General features: G+C 45.0%; 45 non-coding genes across 45 annotated transcripts; all 45 read left to right on the forward strand.

Annotated features, from left to right (window-relative positions):
- The first annotated feature begins 57 nt into the window (after nt 1–57).
- On the forward strand, nt 58–176 carry LOC145076263 (5S ribosomal RNA). The gene has a single exon (XR_013692636.1). It is a non-coding gene; the product is annotated as a 5S ribosomal RNA (ribosomal RNA).
- A 232-nt stretch (nt 177–408) lies between these two features.
- Nucleotides 409–527, forward strand: LOC145075869 (5S ribosomal RNA). The gene has a single exon (XR_013692536.1). It is a non-coding gene; the product is annotated as a 5S ribosomal RNA (ribosomal RNA).
- Nucleotides 528–763: 236 nt separating this feature from the next.
- On the forward strand, nt 764–882 carry LOC145075193 (5S ribosomal RNA). The gene has a single exon (XR_013692373.1). It is a non-coding gene; the product is annotated as a 5S ribosomal RNA (ribosomal RNA).
- Nucleotides 883–1,119: 237 nt separating this feature from the next.
- LOC145084898 (5S ribosomal RNA) lies at nt 1,120–1,238 on the forward strand. The gene has a single exon (XR_013699323.1). It is a non-coding gene; the product is annotated as a 5S ribosomal RNA (ribosomal RNA).
- A 232-nt stretch (nt 1,239–1,470) lies between these two features.
- Nucleotides 1,471–1,589, forward strand: LOC145079112 (5S ribosomal RNA). Its single transcript, XR_013694636.1, has one exon. It is a non-coding gene; the product is annotated as a 5S ribosomal RNA (ribosomal RNA).
- Nucleotides 1,590–1,819: 230 nt separating this feature from the next.
- On the forward strand, nt 1,820–1,938 carry LOC145077760 (5S ribosomal RNA). The gene has a single exon (XR_013693384.1). It is a non-coding gene; the product is annotated as a 5S ribosomal RNA (ribosomal RNA).
- A 235-nt stretch (nt 1,939–2,173) lies between these two features.
- On the forward strand, nt 2,174–2,292 carry LOC145085476 (5S ribosomal RNA). Its single transcript, XR_013699874.1, has one exon. It is a non-coding gene; the product is annotated as a 5S ribosomal RNA (ribosomal RNA).
- Nucleotides 2,293–2,526: 234 nt separating this feature from the next.
- On the forward strand, nt 2,527–2,645 carry LOC145078739 (5S ribosomal RNA). The gene has a single exon (XR_013694272.1). It is a non-coding gene; the product is annotated as a 5S ribosomal RNA (ribosomal RNA).
- Nucleotides 2,646–2,878: 233 nt separating this feature from the next.
- Nucleotides 2,879–2,997, forward strand: LOC145075417 (5S ribosomal RNA). The gene has a single exon (XR_013692429.1). It is a non-coding gene; the product is annotated as a 5S ribosomal RNA (ribosomal RNA).
- Nucleotides 2,998–3,228: 231 nt separating this feature from the next.
- Nucleotides 3,229–3,347, forward strand: LOC145075872 (5S ribosomal RNA). Its single transcript, XR_013692537.1, has one exon. It is a non-coding gene; the product is annotated as a 5S ribosomal RNA (ribosomal RNA).
- Nucleotides 3,348–3,583: 236 nt separating this feature from the next.
- Nucleotides 3,584–3,702, forward strand: LOC145075202 (5S ribosomal RNA). Its single transcript, XR_013692377.1, has one exon. It is a non-coding gene; the product is annotated as a 5S ribosomal RNA (ribosomal RNA).
- A 233-nt stretch (nt 3,703–3,935) lies between these two features.
- Nucleotides 3,936–4,054, forward strand: LOC145084899 (5S ribosomal RNA). The gene has a single exon (XR_013699324.1). It is a non-coding gene; the product is annotated as a 5S ribosomal RNA (ribosomal RNA).
- A 232-nt stretch (nt 4,055–4,286) lies between these two features.
- On the forward strand, nt 4,287–4,405 carry LOC145078817 (5S ribosomal RNA). Its single transcript, XR_013694349.1, has one exon. It is a non-coding gene; the product is annotated as a 5S ribosomal RNA (ribosomal RNA).
- Nucleotides 4,406–4,637: 232 nt separating this feature from the next.
- Nucleotides 4,638–4,756, forward strand: LOC145074934 (5S ribosomal RNA). Its single transcript, XR_013692194.1, has one exon. It is a non-coding gene; the product is annotated as a 5S ribosomal RNA (ribosomal RNA).
- A 235-nt stretch (nt 4,757–4,991) lies between these two features.
- LOC145085477 (5S ribosomal RNA) lies at nt 4,992–5,110 on the forward strand. The gene has a single exon (XR_013699875.1). It is a non-coding gene; the product is annotated as a 5S ribosomal RNA (ribosomal RNA).
- Nucleotides 5,111–5,345: 235 nt separating this feature from the next.
- Nucleotides 5,346–5,464, forward strand: LOC145078740 (5S ribosomal RNA). The gene has a single exon (XR_013694273.1). It is a non-coding gene; the product is annotated as a 5S ribosomal RNA (ribosomal RNA).
- Nucleotides 5,465–5,698: 234 nt separating this feature from the next.
- LOC145075420 (5S ribosomal RNA) lies at nt 5,699–5,817 on the forward strand. The gene has a single exon (XR_013692430.1). It is a non-coding gene; the product is annotated as a 5S ribosomal RNA (ribosomal RNA).
- Nucleotides 5,818–6,048: 231 nt separating this feature from the next.
- Nucleotides 6,049–6,167, forward strand: LOC145075946 (5S ribosomal RNA). Its single transcript, XR_013692554.1, has one exon. It is a non-coding gene; the product is annotated as a 5S ribosomal RNA (ribosomal RNA).
- A 236-nt stretch (nt 6,168–6,403) lies between these two features.
- On the forward strand, nt 6,404–6,522 carry LOC145085607 (5S ribosomal RNA). The gene has a single exon (XR_013700000.1). It is a non-coding gene; the product is annotated as a 5S ribosomal RNA (ribosomal RNA).
- A 233-nt stretch (nt 6,523–6,755) lies between these two features.
- Nucleotides 6,756–6,874, forward strand: LOC145079113 (5S ribosomal RNA). Its single transcript, XR_013694637.1, has one exon. It is a non-coding gene; the product is annotated as a 5S ribosomal RNA (ribosomal RNA).
- A 230-nt stretch (nt 6,875–7,104) lies between these two features.
- Nucleotides 7,105–7,223, forward strand: LOC145078729 (5S ribosomal RNA). Its single transcript, XR_013694263.1, has one exon. It is a non-coding gene; the product is annotated as a 5S ribosomal RNA (ribosomal RNA).
- A 235-nt stretch (nt 7,224–7,458) lies between these two features.
- LOC145085478 (5S ribosomal RNA) lies at nt 7,459–7,577 on the forward strand. The gene has a single exon (XR_013699876.1). It is a non-coding gene; the product is annotated as a 5S ribosomal RNA (ribosomal RNA).
- A 234-nt stretch (nt 7,578–7,811) lies between these two features.
- Nucleotides 7,812–7,930, forward strand: LOC145078741 (5S ribosomal RNA). Its single transcript, XR_013694274.1, has one exon. It is a non-coding gene; the product is annotated as a 5S ribosomal RNA (ribosomal RNA).
- Nucleotides 7,931–8,162: 232 nt separating this feature from the next.
- Nucleotides 8,163–8,281, forward strand: LOC145075425 (5S ribosomal RNA). Its single transcript, XR_013692431.1, has one exon. It is a non-coding gene; the product is annotated as a 5S ribosomal RNA (ribosomal RNA).
- Nucleotides 8,282–8,512: 231 nt separating this feature from the next.
- On the forward strand, nt 8,513–8,631 carry LOC145075950 (5S ribosomal RNA). The gene has a single exon (XR_013692555.1). It is a non-coding gene; the product is annotated as a 5S ribosomal RNA (ribosomal RNA).
- A 236-nt stretch (nt 8,632–8,867) lies between these two features.
- LOC145075215 (5S ribosomal RNA) lies at nt 8,868–8,986 on the forward strand. Its single transcript, XR_013692381.1, has one exon. It is a non-coding gene; the product is annotated as a 5S ribosomal RNA (ribosomal RNA).
- A 236-nt stretch (nt 8,987–9,222) lies between these two features.
- LOC145084901 (5S ribosomal RNA) lies at nt 9,223–9,341 on the forward strand. Its single transcript, XR_013699325.1, has one exon. It is a non-coding gene; the product is annotated as a 5S ribosomal RNA (ribosomal RNA).
- A 232-nt stretch (nt 9,342–9,573) lies between these two features.
- On the forward strand, nt 9,574–9,692 carry LOC145079115 (5S ribosomal RNA). The gene has a single exon (XR_013694638.1). It is a non-coding gene; the product is annotated as a 5S ribosomal RNA (ribosomal RNA).
- Nucleotides 9,693–9,924: 232 nt separating this feature from the next.
- On the forward strand, nt 9,925–10,043 carry LOC145074948 (5S ribosomal RNA). Its single transcript, XR_013692203.1, has one exon. It is a non-coding gene; the product is annotated as a 5S ribosomal RNA (ribosomal RNA).
- Nucleotides 10,044–10,278: 235 nt separating this feature from the next.
- LOC145085479 (5S ribosomal RNA) lies at nt 10,279–10,397 on the forward strand. Its single transcript, XR_013699877.1, has one exon. It is a non-coding gene; the product is annotated as a 5S ribosomal RNA (ribosomal RNA).
- A 235-nt stretch (nt 10,398–10,632) lies between these two features.
- Nucleotides 10,633–10,751, forward strand: LOC145078742 (5S ribosomal RNA). Its single transcript, XR_013694275.1, has one exon. It is a non-coding gene; the product is annotated as a 5S ribosomal RNA (ribosomal RNA).
- Nucleotides 10,752–10,985: 234 nt separating this feature from the next.
- LOC145075431 (5S ribosomal RNA) lies at nt 10,986–11,104 on the forward strand. The gene has a single exon (XR_013692432.1). It is a non-coding gene; the product is annotated as a 5S ribosomal RNA (ribosomal RNA).
- Nucleotides 11,105–11,335: 231 nt separating this feature from the next.
- Nucleotides 11,336–11,454, forward strand: LOC145075960 (5S ribosomal RNA). The gene has a single exon (XR_013692557.1). It is a non-coding gene; the product is annotated as a 5S ribosomal RNA (ribosomal RNA).
- Nucleotides 11,455–11,690: 236 nt separating this feature from the next.
- On the forward strand, nt 11,691–11,809 carry LOC145073865 (5S ribosomal RNA). Its single transcript, XR_013691572.1, has one exon. It is a non-coding gene; the product is annotated as a 5S ribosomal RNA (ribosomal RNA).
- Nucleotides 11,810–12,042: 233 nt separating this feature from the next.
- Nucleotides 12,043–12,161, forward strand: LOC145079116 (5S ribosomal RNA). Its single transcript, XR_013694639.1, has one exon. It is a non-coding gene; the product is annotated as a 5S ribosomal RNA (ribosomal RNA).
- Nucleotides 12,162–12,391: 230 nt separating this feature from the next.
- Nucleotides 12,392–12,510, forward strand: LOC145079180 (5S ribosomal RNA). The gene has a single exon (XR_013694700.1). It is a non-coding gene; the product is annotated as a 5S ribosomal RNA (ribosomal RNA).
- A 235-nt stretch (nt 12,511–12,745) lies between these two features.
- Nucleotides 12,746–12,864, forward strand: LOC145085480 (5S ribosomal RNA). Its single transcript, XR_013699878.1, has one exon. It is a non-coding gene; the product is annotated as a 5S ribosomal RNA (ribosomal RNA).
- A 234-nt stretch (nt 12,865–13,098) lies between these two features.
- LOC145078744 (5S ribosomal RNA) lies at nt 13,099–13,217 on the forward strand. The gene has a single exon (XR_013694277.1). It is a non-coding gene; the product is annotated as a 5S ribosomal RNA (ribosomal RNA).
- A 233-nt stretch (nt 13,218–13,450) lies between these two features.
- LOC145075437 (5S ribosomal RNA) lies at nt 13,451–13,569 on the forward strand. Its single transcript, XR_013692433.1, has one exon. It is a non-coding gene; the product is annotated as a 5S ribosomal RNA (ribosomal RNA).
- A 231-nt stretch (nt 13,570–13,800) lies between these two features.
- Nucleotides 13,801–13,919, forward strand: LOC145075963 (5S ribosomal RNA). Its single transcript, XR_013692558.1, has one exon. It is a non-coding gene; the product is annotated as a 5S ribosomal RNA (ribosomal RNA).
- Nucleotides 13,920–14,155: 236 nt separating this feature from the next.
- LOC145075219 (5S ribosomal RNA) lies at nt 14,156–14,274 on the forward strand. The gene has a single exon (XR_013692383.1). It is a non-coding gene; the product is annotated as a 5S ribosomal RNA (ribosomal RNA).
- Nucleotides 14,275–14,508: 234 nt separating this feature from the next.
- Nucleotides 14,509–14,627, forward strand: LOC145084902 (5S ribosomal RNA). The gene has a single exon (XR_013699326.1). It is a non-coding gene; the product is annotated as a 5S ribosomal RNA (ribosomal RNA).
- A 232-nt stretch (nt 14,628–14,859) lies between these two features.
- LOC145079117 (5S ribosomal RNA) lies at nt 14,860–14,978 on the forward strand. The gene has a single exon (XR_013694640.1). It is a non-coding gene; the product is annotated as a 5S ribosomal RNA (ribosomal RNA).
- A 232-nt stretch (nt 14,979–15,210) lies between these two features.
- LOC145074952 (5S ribosomal RNA) lies at nt 15,211–15,329 on the forward strand. Its single transcript, XR_013692217.1, has one exon. It is a non-coding gene; the product is annotated as a 5S ribosomal RNA (ribosomal RNA).
- A 235-nt stretch (nt 15,330–15,564) lies between these two features.
- Nucleotides 15,565–15,683, forward strand: LOC145085481 (5S ribosomal RNA). The gene has a single exon (XR_013699879.1). It is a non-coding gene; the product is annotated as a 5S ribosomal RNA (ribosomal RNA).
- Nucleotides 15,684–15,785: the final 102 nt, after the last annotated feature.

The raw sequence follows: 15,785 nt of genomic DNA on the forward strand, positions 1-15,785 counted from the left end.
ACAAAGGAGATTATGCGTCTTGTAACACATAAAAGCAATAAACATGGATATTATATTGGGTGTGATCATAACAGCACTAATGCACCGGATCCCATCAGAACTCCGCAGTTAAGCGTGCTTGGGCGAGAGTAGTACTTGGATTGGTGACCCCCTGGGAAGTCCTCGTGTTGCACCTACTTTTTCGTTCTCCGTTTGCATTTTTTTTTTACATTTTACATGTTGTTTTTTGGTTTTTTTCCTTTCTTTCTGGCTATTTCTATGCTCGTGTGCCGTCCGGTTTATGGTTGATGGTTTTCGTATTTTTGGAACGGAGCCGATCGGTCACGTGGATCTCACTCCCCGCGTACAAAAACAAAGAAGATTATGCATCTTGTAACACATAAAAGCAATAAACATGGATATTATTTTGGGTGTGATCATAACAGCACTAATGCACCGGATCCCATTAGAACTCCGCAGTTAAGCGTGCTTGGGCGAGAGAAGTACTTGGATTGGTGACCCCCTGGGAAGTCCTCGTGTTGCACCCTTCTTTTTCGTTGTCCGTTTGCGTTGTTTTTTTTTACATTTTACGTCCGGTTTTTTTGGTTTTTTTCCATTCTTTCTTGCTATTTCTATGCTCGGGTGCCCTCCGGTTCATGGTTGATGGTTTTCGTATTTTTGGAACGGAGCCGATCAGTCACGTAGGTCCCACGCCCCGCGTACCAAAATAAAGGAGGTTCTGCGTCTGGTAACACATAAAAGCAATAAACATGGATAGTATTTCGGGTGCGATCATACCAACACTAATGCACCGGATCCCATCAGAACTCCGCAGTTAAGCGTGCCTAGGCGAGAGTAGTACTAGGATTGGTGACCCCCTGGGAAGTCCTCGTGTTGCACCCCTTTTTAGTTTGTCCGTTTGCGTTTTTTTTTTTTTTACATTTTACGTGCGGCTTTTTGGTTTTTTTTCCTTTCTTTCTTGCTATTTCTATGCTCGGGTGCCCTCCGGTTCATGGTTGATGGTTTTCGTATTTCTGGAACGGAGCCGATCGGTCACGTAGGTCCCACGCCCCGCGTACCAAAACAAAGGAGGTTCTGCGTCTGGTAACACATAAAAGCAATAAACATGGATAGTATTTCGGGTGCGATCATACCAGCACTAATGCACCGGATCCCATCAGAACTCCGCAGTTAAGCGTGCTTGGGCGAGAGTAGTACTAGGATTGGTGACCCCCTGGGAAGTCCTCGTGTTGCACCCCCTTTTTAGTTTGTCCGTTTGCATTTTTTTTACATTTTACGTGCGGTTTTTTGGTTTTTTTTCCTTTCTTTCTTGCTATTTCTATGCTCGGGTGCCCTCCGGTAAATGGTTCATGGTTTTCGTATTTTTGGAACGGAGCCGATCGGTCACATGGGTCCCACGCCCCGCGTACCAAAACAAAGAAGGTTCTGCGTCTTGTAACACATAAAAGCAATAACCATGGAGAGTATTTCGTGTGCGATCATACCAGCACTAATGCACCGAATCCCATCAGAACTCCGCAGTTAAGCGTGCTTGGGCAAGAGTAGTACAAGGATGGGTGACACCCTGGGAAGTGCTCGTGTTGCACCCTCTTTTTCGTTGTGCGTTTGCATTTTTTTTTTTTTACATTTTACGTGCTGTTTTTTTTTTCCTTTCTTTCTGGCTATTTCTATGCTCGGGTGCCTTCCGGTTTATGGTTGATGGTTTTCGTATTTTTGGAACGGAGCCGATCGGTCACGTGGATCCCACGCCCCGCGTACAAAAACAAAGGAGATTCTGCATCTTGTAACACATAAAAGCAATAAACATGGATATTATTTTGGGTGTGATCATAACAGCACTAATGCACCAGATCCCATCAGAACTCCGCAGTTAAACGTGCTTGGGCGAGAGTAGTACTTGGATTGGTGACCCCCTGGGAAGTCCTCGTGTTGCACCCTCCTTTTTCGTTGTCCGTTTGCGTTGTTTTTTTTTACATTTTACGTGCGGTTTTTTGGTTTTTTTCCATTCTTTCTTGCTATTTCTATGCTCGGGTGCCCTCCGGTTCATGGTTGATGGTTTTCGTATTTTTGGAACGGAGCCGATCGGTCACGTAGGTCCCACGCCCCACGTACCAAAACAAAGGAGGTTCTGCGTCTGGTAACACATAAAAGCAATAAACATGGATAGTATTTCGGGTGCGATCATACCAACACTAATGCACCGGATCCCATCAGAACTCCGCAGTTAAGCGTGCTTGGGCGAGAGTAGTACTAGGATTGGTGACCCCCTGGGAAGTCCTCGTGTTGCACCCCCTTTTTAGTTAGTCCGTTTGCGTTTTTTTTTACATTTTACGTGCGGTTTTTTGGTTTTTTTTTCCTTTCTTTCTTGCTATTTCTATGCTCGGGTGCCCTCCGGTTCATGGTTCATCGTTTTCGTATTTTTGGAACGGAGCCGATCGGTCACATGGGTCCCACGCCCCGCGTACCAAAACAAAAAAGGTTCTGCGTCTTGTAACACATAAAAGCAATAAACATGGATAGTATTTCGTGTGCTATCATACCATCACTAATGCACCGAATCCCATCAGAACTTCGCAGTTAAGCGTGCTTGGACGAGAGTAGTACTAGGATGAGTGACCCCCTGGGAAGTCCTCGTGTTGCACCCTCTTTTTCGTTGTCCGTTTGCATTTTTTTTTAACATTTTACGTGCGGTTTTTTGGTTTTTTTTCCTTTCTTTCTGGCTATTTCTATGCTCGGGTGCCTTCCGGTTTATGGTTGATGGTTTTCGTATTTTTGGAACGGAGCTGATCGGTCACGTGGATCCCACGCCCCGCGTACAAAAACAAAGGAGATTATGCGTCTTGTAACACATAAAATAAATAAACATGGATATTATATTGGGTGTGATCATAACAGCACTAATGCACCGGATCCCATCAGAACTCCGCAGTTAAGCGTGCTTGGGCGAGAGTAGTACTTGGATTGGTGACCCCCTGGGAAGTCCTCGTGTTGCACCTTCTTTTTCGTTCTCCGTTTGCATTTTTTTTTACATTTTACATGTTGTTTTTTGGTTTTTTTCCTTTCTTTCTTCCTATTTCTATGCTCGTGTGCCTTCCGGTTAATGGTTGATGGTTTTCGTATTTTTGGAACGGAGCCGATCGGTCACGTGGATCTCACTCCCCGCGTACAAAAACAAAGGAGATTATGCGTCTTGTAACACATAAAAGCAATAAACATGGATATTATTTTGGGTGTGATCATAACAGCACTAATGCACCGGATCCCATTAGAACTCCGCAGTTAAGCGTGCTTGGGCGAGAGAAGTACTTGGATTGGTGACCCCCTGGGAAGTCCTCGTGTTGCACCCTTCTTTTTCGTTGTCCGTTTGCGTTGTTTTTTTTTACATTTTACGTGCGGTTTTTTTGGTTTTTTTCCATTCTTTCTTGCTATTTCTATGCTCGGGTGCCCTCCGGTTCATGGTTGATGGTTTTCGTATTTTTGGAACGGAGCCGATCAGTCACGTAGGTCCCACGCCCCGCGTACCAAAATAAAGGAGGTTCTGCGTCTGGTAACACATAAAAGCAATAAACATGGATAGTATTTCGGGTGCGATCATACCAACACTAATGCACCGGATCCCATCAGAACTCCGCAGTTAAGCGTGCCTAGGCGAGAGTAGTACTAGGATTGGTGACCCCCTGGGAAGTCCTCGTGTTGCACCCCTTTTTAGTTTGTCCGTTTGCGTTTTTTTTTTTTTACATTTTACGTGCGGCTTTTTGGTTTTTTTTCCTTTCTTTCTTGCTATTTCTATGCTCGGGTGCCCTCCGGTTCATGGTTGATGGTTTTCGTATTTCTGGAACGGAGCCGATCGGTCACGTAGGTCCCACGCCCCGCGTACCAAAATAGAGGTTCTGCGTCTCGTAACACATAAAAGCAATAAACATGGATAGTATTTTGGGTGCGATCATACCAGCACTAATGCACCGGATCCCATCAGAACTCCGCAGTTAAGCGTGCTTGGGCGAGAGTAGTACTAGGATTGGTGACCCCCTGGGAAGTCCTCGTGTTGCACCCCCTTTTTAGTTTGTCCGTTTGCATTTTTTTTACATTTTACGTGCGGTTTTTTGGTTTTTTTTCCTTTCTTTCTTGCTATTTCTATGCTCGGGTGCCCTCCGGTAAATGGTTCATGGTTTTCGTATTTTTGGAACGGAGCCGATCGGTCACATGGGTCCCACGCCCCGCGTACCAAAACAAAGAAGGTTCTGCGTCTTGTAACACATAAAAGCAATAACCATGGAGAGTATTTCGTGTGCGATCATACCAGCACTAATGCACCGAATCCCATCAGAACTCCGCAGTTAAGCGTGCTTGGGCAAGAGTAGTACAAGGATGGGTGACACCCTGGGAAGTGCTTGTGTTGCACCCTCTTTTTCGTTGTGCGTTTGCATTTTTTTTTTTTTTTACATTTTACGTGCTGTTTTTTTTTTCCTTTCTTTCTGGCTATTTCTATGCTCGGGTGCCTTCCGGTTTATGGTTGATGGTTTTCGTATTTTTGGAACGGAGCCGATCGGTCACGTGGATCCCACGCCCCGCGTACAAAAACAAAGGAGATTCTGCATCTTGTAACACATAAAAGCAATAAACATGGATATTATTTTGGGTGTGATCATAACAGCACTAATGCACCGGATCCCATCAGAACTCCGCAGTTAAACGTGCTTGGGCGAGAGTAGTACTTGGATTGGTGACCCCCTGGGAAGTCCTCGTGTTGCACCCTCCTTTTTCGTTGTCCGTTTGCGTTGTTTTTTTTTACATTTTACGTGCGGTTTTTTGGTTTTTTTCCATTCTTTCTTGCTATTTCTATGCTCGGGTGCCCTCCGGTTCATGGTTGATGGTTTTCGTATTTTTGGAACGGAGCCGATCGGTCACGTAGGTCCCACGCCCCACGTACCAAAACAAAGGAGGTTCTGCGTCTGGTAACACATAAAAGCAATAAACATGGATAGTATTTCGGGTGCGATCATACCAACACTAATGCACCGGATCCCATCAGAACTCCGCAGTTAAGCGTGCTTGGGCGAGAGTAGTACTAGGATTGGTGACCCCCTGGGAAGTCCTCGTGTTGCACCCCCTTTTTAGTTAGTCCGTTTGCGTTTTTTTTTACATTTTACGTGCGGTTTTTTGGTTTTTTTTTTCCTTTCTTTCTTGCTATTTCTATGCTCGGGTGCCCTCCGGTTCATGGTTCATCGTTTTCGTATTTTTGGAACGGAGCCGATCGGTCACATGGGTCCCACGCCCCGCGTACCAAAACAAAAAAGGTTCTGCGTCTTGTAACACATAAAAGCAATAAACATGGATAGTATTTCGTGTGCTATCATACCATCACTAATGCACCGAATCCCATCAGAACTTCGCAGTTAAGCGTGCTTGGACGAGAGTAGTACTAGGATGAGTGACCCCCTGGGAAGTCCTCGTGTTGCACCCTCTTTTTCGTTGTCCGTTTGCATTTTTTTTTTAACATTTTACGTGCGGTTTTTTGGTTTTTTTTCCTTTCTTTCTGGCTATTTCTATGCTCAGGTGCCTTCCGGTTTATGGTTGATGGTTTTCGTATTTTTGGAACGGAGCCGATCGGTTACGTGGATCCCACGCCCCGCGTACAAAAACAAAGGAGATTATGCGTCTTGTAACACATAAAATAAATAAACATGGATATTATAATGGGTGTGATCATAACAGCACTAATGCACCGGATCCCATCAGAACTCCGCAGTTAAGCGTGCTTGGGCGAGAGTAGTACTTGGATTGGTGACCCCCTGGGAAGTCCTCGTGTTGCACCTTCTTTTCGTTCTCCGTTTGCATTTTTTTTTTACATTTTACATGTTGTTTTTTGGTTTTTTTCCTTTCTTTCTTCCTATTTCTATGCTCGTGTGCCTTCCGGTTAATGGTTGATGGTTTTCGTATTTTTGGAACGGAGCCGATCGGTCACGTGGATCTCACTCCCCGCGTACAAAAACAAAGGAGATTATGCGTCTTGTAACACATAAAAGCAATAAACATGGATATTATTTTGGGTGTGATCATAACAGCACTAATGTACCGGATCCCATTAGAACTCCGCAGTTAAGCGTGCTTGGGCGAGAGTAGTACTAGGATTGGTGACCCCCTGGGAAGTCCTCGTGTTGCACCCTTCTTTTTCGTTGTCCGTTTGCGTTGTTTTTTTTTTACATTTTACGTGCGGTTTTTTGGTTTTTTTCCATTCTTTCTTGCTATTTCTATGCTCGGGTGCCCTCCGGTTCATGGTTGATGGTTTTCGTATTTTTGGAACGGAGCCGATCAGTCACGTAGGTCCCACGCCCCGCGTACCAAAATAAAGGAGGTTCTGCGTCTGGTAACACATAAAAGCAATAAACATGGATAGTATTTCGGGTGCGATCATACCAACACTAATGCACCGGATCCCATCAGAACTCCGCAGTTAAGCGTGCTTGGGCGAGAGTAGTACTAGGATTGGTGACCCCCTGGGAAGTCCTCGTGTTGCACCCTCTTTTTAGTTTGTCCGTTTGCATTTTTTTTTACATTTTACGTGCGGTTTTTTGGTTTTTTTTCCTTTCTTTCTTGCTATTTCTATGCTCGGGTGCCCTCCAGTAAATGGTTCATGGTTTTCGTATTTTTGGAACGGAGCCGATCGTTCACATGGGTCCCACGCCCCGCGTACCAAAACAAAGAAGGTTCTGCGTCTTGTAACACATAAAAGCAATAACCATGGAGAGTATTTCGTGTGCGATCATACCAGCACTAATGCACCGAATCCCATCAGAACTCCGCAGTTAAGCGTGCTTGGGCAAGAGTAGTACAAGGATGGGTGACACCCTGGGAAGTGCTCGTGTTGCACCCTCTTTTTCGTTGTGCGTTTGCATTTTTTTTTTTTTTACATTTTACGTGCTGTTTTTTTTTCCTTTCTTTCTGGCTATTTCTATGCTCGGGTGCCTTCCGGTTTATGGTTGATGGTTTTCGTATTTTTGGAACGGAGCCGATCGGTCACGTGGATCCCACGCCCCGCGTACAAAAACAAAGGAGATTCTGCATCTTGTAACACATAAAAGCAATAAACATGGATATTATTTTGGGTGTGATCATAACAGCACTAATGCACCGGATCCAATCAGAACTCCGCAGTTAAACGTGCTTGGGCGAGAGTAGTACTTGGATTGGTGACCCCCTGGGAAGTCCTCGTGTTGCACCCTCGTTTTTCGTTGTCCGTTTGCGTTGTTTTTTTTTACATTTTACGTGCGGTTTTTTGGTTTTTTTCCATTCTTTCTTGCTATTTCTATGCTCGGGTGCCCTCCGGTTCATGGTTGATGGTTTTCGTATTTTTGGAACGGAGCCGATCGGTCACGTAGGTCCCACGCCCCACGTACCAAAACAAAGGAGGTTCTGCGTCTGGTAACACATAAAAGCAATAAACATGGATAGTATTTCGGGTGCGATCATACCAACACTAATGCACCGGATCCCATCAGAACTCCGCAGTTAAGCGTGCTTGGGCGAGAGTAGTACTAGGATTGGTGACCCCCTGGGAAGTCCTCGTGTTGCACCCCCTTTTTATTTAGTCCGTTTGCGTTTTTTTTTACATTTTACGTGCGGTTTTTTGGTTTTTTTTTCCTTTCTTTCTTGCTATTTCTATGCTCGGGTGCCCTCCGGTTCATGGTTCATCGTTTTCGTATTTTTGGAACGGAGCCGATCGGTCACATGGGTCCCACGCCCCGCGTACCAAAACAAAAAAGGTTCTGCGTCTTGTAACACATAAAAGCAATAAACATGGATAGTATTTCGTGTGCTATCATACCATCACTAATGCACCGAATCCCATCAGAACTTCGCAGTTAAGCGTGCTTGGACGAGAGTAGTACTAGGATGAGTGACCCCCTGGGAAGTCCTCGTGTTGCACCCTCTTTTTCGTTGTCCGTTTGCATTTTTTTTAACATTTTACGTGCGGTTTTTTGGTTTTTTTTCCTTTCTTTCTGGCTATTTCTATGCTCAGGTGCCTTCCGGTTTATGGTTGATGGTTTTCGTATTTTTGGAACGGAGCCGATCGGTCACGTGGATCCCACGCCCCGCGTACAAAAACAAAGGAGATTATGCGTCTTGTAACACATAAAATAAATAAACATGGATATTATATTGGGTGTGATCATAACAGCACTAATGCACCGGATCCCATCAGAACTCCGCAGTTAAGCGTGCTTGGGCGAGAGTAGTACTTGGATTGGTGACCCCCTGGGAAGTCCTCGTGTTGCACCTTCTTTTCGTTCTCCGTTTGCATTTTTTTTTTACATTTTACATGTTGTTTTTTGGTTTTTTTCCTTTCTTTCTTCCTATTTCTATGCTCGTGTGCCTTCCGGTTAATGGTTGATGGTTTTCGTATTTTTGGAACGGAGCCGATCGGTCACGTGGATCTCACTCCCCGCGTACAAAAACAAAGGAGATTATGCGTCTTGTAACACATAAAAGCAATAAACATGGATATTATTTTGGGTGTGATCATAACAGCACTAATGTACCGGATCCCATTAGAACTCCGCAGTTAAGCGTGCTTGGGCGAGAGTAGTACTAGGATTGGTGACCCCCTGGGAAGTCCTCGTGTTGCACCCTTCTTTTTCGTTGTCCGTTTGCGTTGTTTTTTTTTTACATTTTACGTGCGGTTTTTTGGTTTTTTTCCATTCTTTCTTGCTATTTCTATGCTCGGGTGCCCTCCGGTTCATGGTTGATGGTTTTCGTATTTTTGGAACGGAGCCGATCAGTCACGTAGGTCCCACGCCCCGCGTACCAAAATAAAGGAGGTTCTGCGTCTGGTAACACATAAAAGCAATAAACATGGATAGTATTTCGGGTGCGATCATACCAACACTAATGCACCGGATCCCATCAGAACTCCGCAGTTAAGCGTGCCTAGGCGAGAGTAGTACTAGGATTGGTGACCCCCTGGGAAGTCCTCGTGTTGCACCCCTTTTTAGTTTGTCCGTTTGCGTTTTTTTTTTTTTACATTTTACGTGCGGCTTTTTGGTTTTTTTTCCTTTCTTTCTTGCTATTTCTATGCTCGGGTGCCCTCCGGTTCATGGTTGATGGTTTTCGTATTTCTGGAACGGAGCCGATCGGTCACGTAGGTCCCACGCCCCGCGTACCAAAATAAAGGAGGTTCTGCGTCTCGTAACACATAAAAGCAATAAACATGGATAGTATTTTGGGTGCGATCATACCAGCACTAATGCACCGGATCCCATCAGAACTCCGCAGTTAAGCGTGCTTGGGCGAGAGTAGTACTAGGATTGGTGACCCCCTGGGAAGTCCTCGTGTTGCACCCCCTTTTTAGTTTGTCCGTTTGCATTTTTTTTACATTTTACGTGCGGTTTTTTGGTTTTTTTTCCTTTCTTTCTTGCTATTTCTATGCTCGGGTGCCCTCCGGTAAATGGTTCATGGTTTTCGTATTTTTGGAACGGAGCCGATCGGTCACATGGGTCCCACGCCCCGCGTACCAAAACAAAGAAGGTTCTGCGTCTTGTAACACATAAAAGCAATAACCATGGAGAGTATTTCGTGTGCGATCATACCAGCACTAATGCACCGAATCCCATCAGAACTCCGCAGTTAAGCGTGCTTGGGCAAGAGTAGTACAAGGATGGGTGACACCCTGGGAAGTGCTCGTGTTGCACCCTCTTTTTCGTTGTGCGTTTGCATTTTTTTTTTTTTTTACATTTTACGTGCTGTTTTTTTTTTCCTTTCTTTCTGGCTATTTCTATGCTCGGGTGCCTTCCGGTTTATGGTTGATGGTTTTCGTATTTTTGGAACGGAGCCGATCGGTCACGTGGATCCCACGCCCCGCGTACAAAAACAAAGGAGATTCTGCATCTTGTAACACATAAAAGCAATAAACATGGATATTATTTTGGGTGTGATCATAACAGCACTAATGCACCGGATCCCATCAGAACTCCGCAGTTAAACGTGCTTGGGCGAGAGTAGTACTTGGATTGGTGACCCCCTGGGAAGTCCTCGTGTTGCACCCTCCTTTTTCGTTGTCCGTTTGCGTTGTTTTTTTTTACATTTTACGTGCGGTTTTTTGGTTTTTTTCCATTCTTTCTTGCTATTTCTATGCTCGGGTGCCCTCCGGTTCATGGTTGATGGTTTTCGTATTTTTGGAACGGAGCCGATCGGTCACGTAGGTCCCACGCCCCACGTACCAAAACAAAGGAGGTTCTGCGTCTGGTAACACATAAAAGCAATAAACATGGATAGTATTTCGGGTGCGATCATACCAACACTAATGCACCGGATCCCATCAGAACTCCGCAGTTAAGCGTGCTTGGGCGAGAGTAGTACTAGGATTGGTGACCCCCTGGGAAGTCCTCGTGTTGCACCCCCTTTTTAGTTAGTCCGTTTGCGTTTTTTTTTACATTTTACGTGCGGTTTTTTGGTTTTTTTTTTCCTTTCTTTCTTGCTATTTCTATGCTCGGGTGCCCTCCGGTTCATGGTTCATCGTTTTCGTATTTTTGGAACGGAGCCGATCGGTCACATGGGTCCCACGCCCCGCGTACCAAAACAAAAAAGGTTCTGCGTCTTGTAACACATAAAAGCAATAAACATGGATAGTATTTCGTGTGCTATCATACCATCACTAATGCACCGAATCCCATCAGAACTTCGCAGTTAAGCGTGCTTGGACGAGAGTAGTACTAGGATGAGTGACCCCCTGGGAAGTCCTCGTGTTGCACCCTCTTTTTCGTTGTCCGTTTGCATTTTTTTTTTAACATTTTACGTGCGGTTTTTTGGTTTTTTTTCCTTTCTTTCTGGCTATTTCTATGCTCAGGTGCCTTCCGGTTTATGGTTGATGGTTTTCGTATTTTTGGAACGGAGCCGATCGGTTACGTGGATCCCACGCCCCGCGTACAAAAACAAAGGAGATTATGCGTCTTGTAACACATAAAATAAATAAACATGGATATTATAATGGGTGTGATCATAACAGCACTAATGCACCGGATCCCATCAGAACTCCGCAGTTAAGCGTGCTTGGGCGAGAGTAGTACTTGGATTGGTGACCCCCTGGGAAGTCCTCGTGTTGCACCTTCTTTTCGTTCTCCGTTTGCATTTTTTTTTTACATTTTACATGTTGTTTTTTGGTTTTTTTCCTTTCTTTCTTCCTATTTCTATGCTCGTGTGCCTTCCGGTTAATGGTTGATGGTTTTCGTATTTTTGGAACGGAGCCGATCGGTCACGTGGATCTCACTCCCCGCGTACAAAAACAAAGGAGATTATGCGTCTTGTAACACATAAAAGCAATAAACATGGATATTATTTTGGGTGTGATCATAACAGCACTAATGTACCGGATCCCATTAGAACTCCGCAGTTAAGCGTGCTTGGGCGAGAGTAGTACTAGGATTGGTGACCCCCTGGGAAGTCCTCGTGTTGCACCCTTCTTTTTCGTTGTCCGTTTGCGTTGTTTTTTTTTTACATTTTACGTGCGGTTTTTTGGTTTTTTTCCATTCTTTCTTGCTATTTCTATGCTCGGGTGCCCTCCGGTTCATGGTTGATGGTTTTCGTATTTTTGGAACGGAGCCGATCAGTCACGTAGGTCCCACGCCCCGCGTACCAAAATAAAGGAGGTTCTGCGTCTGGTAACACATAAAAGCAATAAACATGGATAGTATTTCGGGTGCGATCATACCAACACTAATGCACCGGATCCCATCAGAACTCCGCAGTTAAGCGTGCTTGGGCGAGAGTAGTACTAGGATTGGTGACCCCCTGGGAAGTCCTCGTGTTGCTCCCTCTTTTTAGTTTGTCCGTTTGCATTTTTTTTTACATTTTACGTGCGGTTTTTTGGTTTTTTTTCCTTTCTTTCTTGCTATTTCTATGCTCGGGTGCCCTCCAGTAAATGGTTCATGGTTTTCGTATTTTTGGAACGGAGCCGATCGTTCACATGGGTCCCACGCCCCGCGTACCAAAACAAAGAAGGTTCTGCGTCTTGTAACACATAAAAGCAATAACCATGGAGAGTATTTCGTGTGCGATCATACCAGCACTAATGCACCGAATCCCATCAGAACTCCGCAGTTAAGCGTGCTTGGGCAAGAGTAGTACAAGGATGGGTGACACCCTGGGAAGTGCTCGTGTTGCACCCTCTTTTTCGTTGTGCGTTTGCATTTTTTTTTTTTTTACATTTTACGTGCTGTTTTTTTTTCCTTTCTTTCTGGCTATTTCTATGCTCGGGTGCCTTCCGGTTTATGGTTGATGGTTTTCGTATTTTTGGAACGGAGCCGATCGGTCACGTGGATCCCACGCCCCGCGTACAAAAACAAAGGAGATTCTGCATCTTGTAACACATAAAAGCAATAAACATGGATATTATTTTGGGTGTGATCATAACAGCACTAATGCACCGGATCCAATCAGAACTCCGCAGTTAAACGTGCTTGGGTGAGAGTAGTACTTGGATTGGTGACCCCCTGGGAAGTCCTCGTGTTGCACCCTCGTTTTTCGTTGTCCGTTTGCGTTGTTTTTTTTTACATTTTACGTGCGGTTTTTTGGTTTTTTTCCATTCTTTCTTGCTATTTCTATGCTCGGGTGCCCTCCGGTTCATGGTTGATGGTTTTCGTATTTTTGGAACGGAGCCGATCGGTCACGTAGGTCCCACGCCCCACGTACCAAAACAAAGGAGGTTCTGCGTCTGGTAACACATAAAAGCAATAAACATGGATAGTATTTCGGGTGCGATCATACCAACACTAATGCACCGGATCCCATCAGAACTCCGCAGTTAAGCGTGCTTGGGCGAGAGTAGTACTAGGATTGGTGACCCCCTGGGAAGTCCTCGTGTTGCACCCCCTTTTTATTTAGTCCGTTTGCGTTTTTTTTTACATTTTACGTGCGGTTTTTTGGTTTTTTTTTCCTTTCTTTCTTGCTATTTCTATGCTCGGGTGCCCTCCGGTTCATGGTTCATCGTTTTCGTATTTTTGGAACGGAGCCGATCGGTCACATGGGTCCCACGCCCCGCGTACCAAAACAAAAAAGGTTCTGCGTCTTGTAACACATAAAAGCAATAAACATGGATAGTATTTCGTGTGCTATCATACCATCACTAATGCACCGAATCCCATCAGAACTTCGCAGTTAAGCGTGCTTGGACGAGAGTAGTACTAGGATGAGTGACCCCCTGGGAAGTCCTCGTGTTGCACCCTCTTTTTCGTTGTCCGTTTGCATTTTTTTTTAACATTTTACGTGCGGTTTTTTGGTTTTTTTTCCTTTCTTTCTGGCTATTTCTATGCTCAGGTGCCTTCCGGTTTATGGTTGATGGTTTTCGTATTTTTGGAACGGAGCCGATCGGTCACGTGGATCCCACGCCCCGCGTACAAAAACAAAGGAGATTATGCGTCTTGTAACACATAAAATAAATAAACATGGATATTATATTGGGTGTGATCATAACAGCACTAATGCACCGGATCCCATCAGAACTCCGCAGTTAAGCGTGCTTGGGCGAGAGTAGTACTTGGATTGGTGACCCCCTGGGAAGTCCTCGTGTTGCACCTTCTTTTCGTTCTCCGTTTGCATTTTTTTTTTACATTTTACATGTTGTTTTTTGGTTTTTTTCCTTTCTTTCTTCCTATTTCTATGCTCGTGTGCCTTCCGGTTAATGGTTGATGGTTTTCGTATTTTTGGAACGGAGCCGATCGGTCACGTGGATCTCACTCCCCGCGTACAAAAACAAAGGAGATTATGCGTCTTGTAACACATAAAAGCAATAAACATGGATATTATTTTGGGTGTGATCATAACAGCACTAATGTACCGGATCCCATTAGAACTCCGCAGTTAAGCGTGCTTGGGCGAGAGTAGTACTAGGATTGGTGACCCCCTGGGAAGTCCTCGTGTTGCACCCTTCTTTTTCGTTGTCCGTTTGCGTTGTTTTTTTTTTACATTTTACGTGCGGTTTTTTGGTTTTTTTCCATTCTTTCTTGCTATTTCTATGCTCGGGTGCCCTCCGGTTCATGGTTGATGGTTTTCGTATTTTTGGAACGGAGCCGATCAGTCACGTAGGTCCCACGCCCCGCGTACCAAAATAAAGGAGGTTCTGCGTCTGGTAACACATAAAAGCAATAAACATGGATAGTATTTCGGGTGCGATCATACCAACACTAATGCACCGGATCCCATCAGAACTCCGCAGTTAAGCGTGCCTAGGCGAGAGTAGTACTAGGATTGGTGACCCCCTGGGAAGTCCTCGTGTTGCACCCCCTTTTTAGTTTGTCCGTTTGCGTTTTTTTTTTACATTTTACGTGCGGCTTTTTGGTTTTTTTTCCTTTCTTTCTTGTTATTTCTATGCTCGGGTGCCCTCCGGTTCATGGTTGATGGTTTTCGTATTTCTGGAACGGAGCCGATCGGTCACGTAGGTCCCACGCCCCGCGTACCAAAACAAAGGAGGTTCTGCGTCTGGTAACACATAAAAGCAATAAACATGGATAGTATTTCGGGTGCGATCATACCAGCACTAATGCACCGGATCCCATCAGAACTCCGCAGTTAAGCGTGCTTGGGCGAGAGTAGTACTAGGATTGGTGACCCCCTGGGAAGTCCTCGTGTTGCACCCCCTTTTTAGTTTGTCCGTTTGCATTTTTTTTACATTTTACGTGCGGTTTTTTGGTTTTTTTTCCTTTCTTTCTTGCTATTTCTATGCTCGGGTGCCCTCCGGTAAATGGTTCATGGTTTTCGTATTTTTGGAACGGAGCCGATCGGTCACATGGGTCCCACGCCCCGCGTACCAAAACAAAGAAGGTTCTGCGTCTTGTAACACATAAAAGCAATAACCATGGAGAGTATTTCGTGTGCGATCATACCAGCACTAATGCACCGAATCCCATCAGAACTCCGCAGTTAAGCGTGCTTGGGCAAGAGTAGTACAAGGATGGGTGACACCCTGGGAAGTGCTCGTGTTGCACCCTCTTTTTCGTTGTGCGTTTGCATTTTTTTTTTTTTTTACATTTTACGTGCTGTTTTTTTTTTCCTTTCTTTCTGGCTATTTCTATGCTCGGGTGCCTTCCGGTTTATGGTTGATGGTTTTCGTATTTTTGGAACGGAGCCGATCGGTCACGTGGATCCCACGCCCCGCGTACAAAAACAAAGGAGATTCTGCATCTTGTAACACATAAAAGCAATAAACATGGATATTATTTTGGGTGTGATCATAACAGCACTAATGCACCGGATCCCATCAGAACTCCGCAGTTAAACGTGCTTGGGCGAGAGTAGTACTTGGATTGGTGACCCCCTGGGAAGTCCTCGTGTTGCACCCTCGTTTTTCGTTGTCCGTTTGCGTTGTTTTTTTTTACATTTTACGTGCGGTTTTTTGGTTTTTTTCCATTCTTTCTTGCTATTTCTATGCTCGGGTGCCCTCCGGTTCATGGTTGATGGTTTTCGTATTTTTGGAACGGAGCCGATCGGTCACGTAGGTCCCACGCCCCACGTACCAAAACAAAGGAGGTTCTGCGTCTGGTAACACATAAAAGCAATAAACATGGATAGTATTTCGGGTGCGATCATACCAACACTAATGCACCGGATCCCATCAGAACTCCGCAGTTAAGCGTGCTTGGGCGAGAGTAGTACTAGGATTGGTGACCCCCTGGGAAGTCCTCGTGTTGCACCCCCTTTTTATTTAGTCCGTTTGCGTTTTTTTTTACATTTTACGTGCGGTTTTTTGGTTTTTTTTTCCTTTCTTTCTTGCTATTTCTATGCTCGGGTGCCCTCCG

The sequence above is a fragment of the Lactuca serriola genome, chromosome 1 (genome assembly GCF_051521515.1).
Source record: "Lactuca serriola cultivar US96UC23 chromosome 1, Lser_US96UC23_V15, whole genome shotgun sequence".
Lineage (NCBI taxonomy): Eukaryota > Viridiplantae > Streptophyta > Magnoliopsida > Asterales > Asteraceae > Lactuca > Lactuca serriola.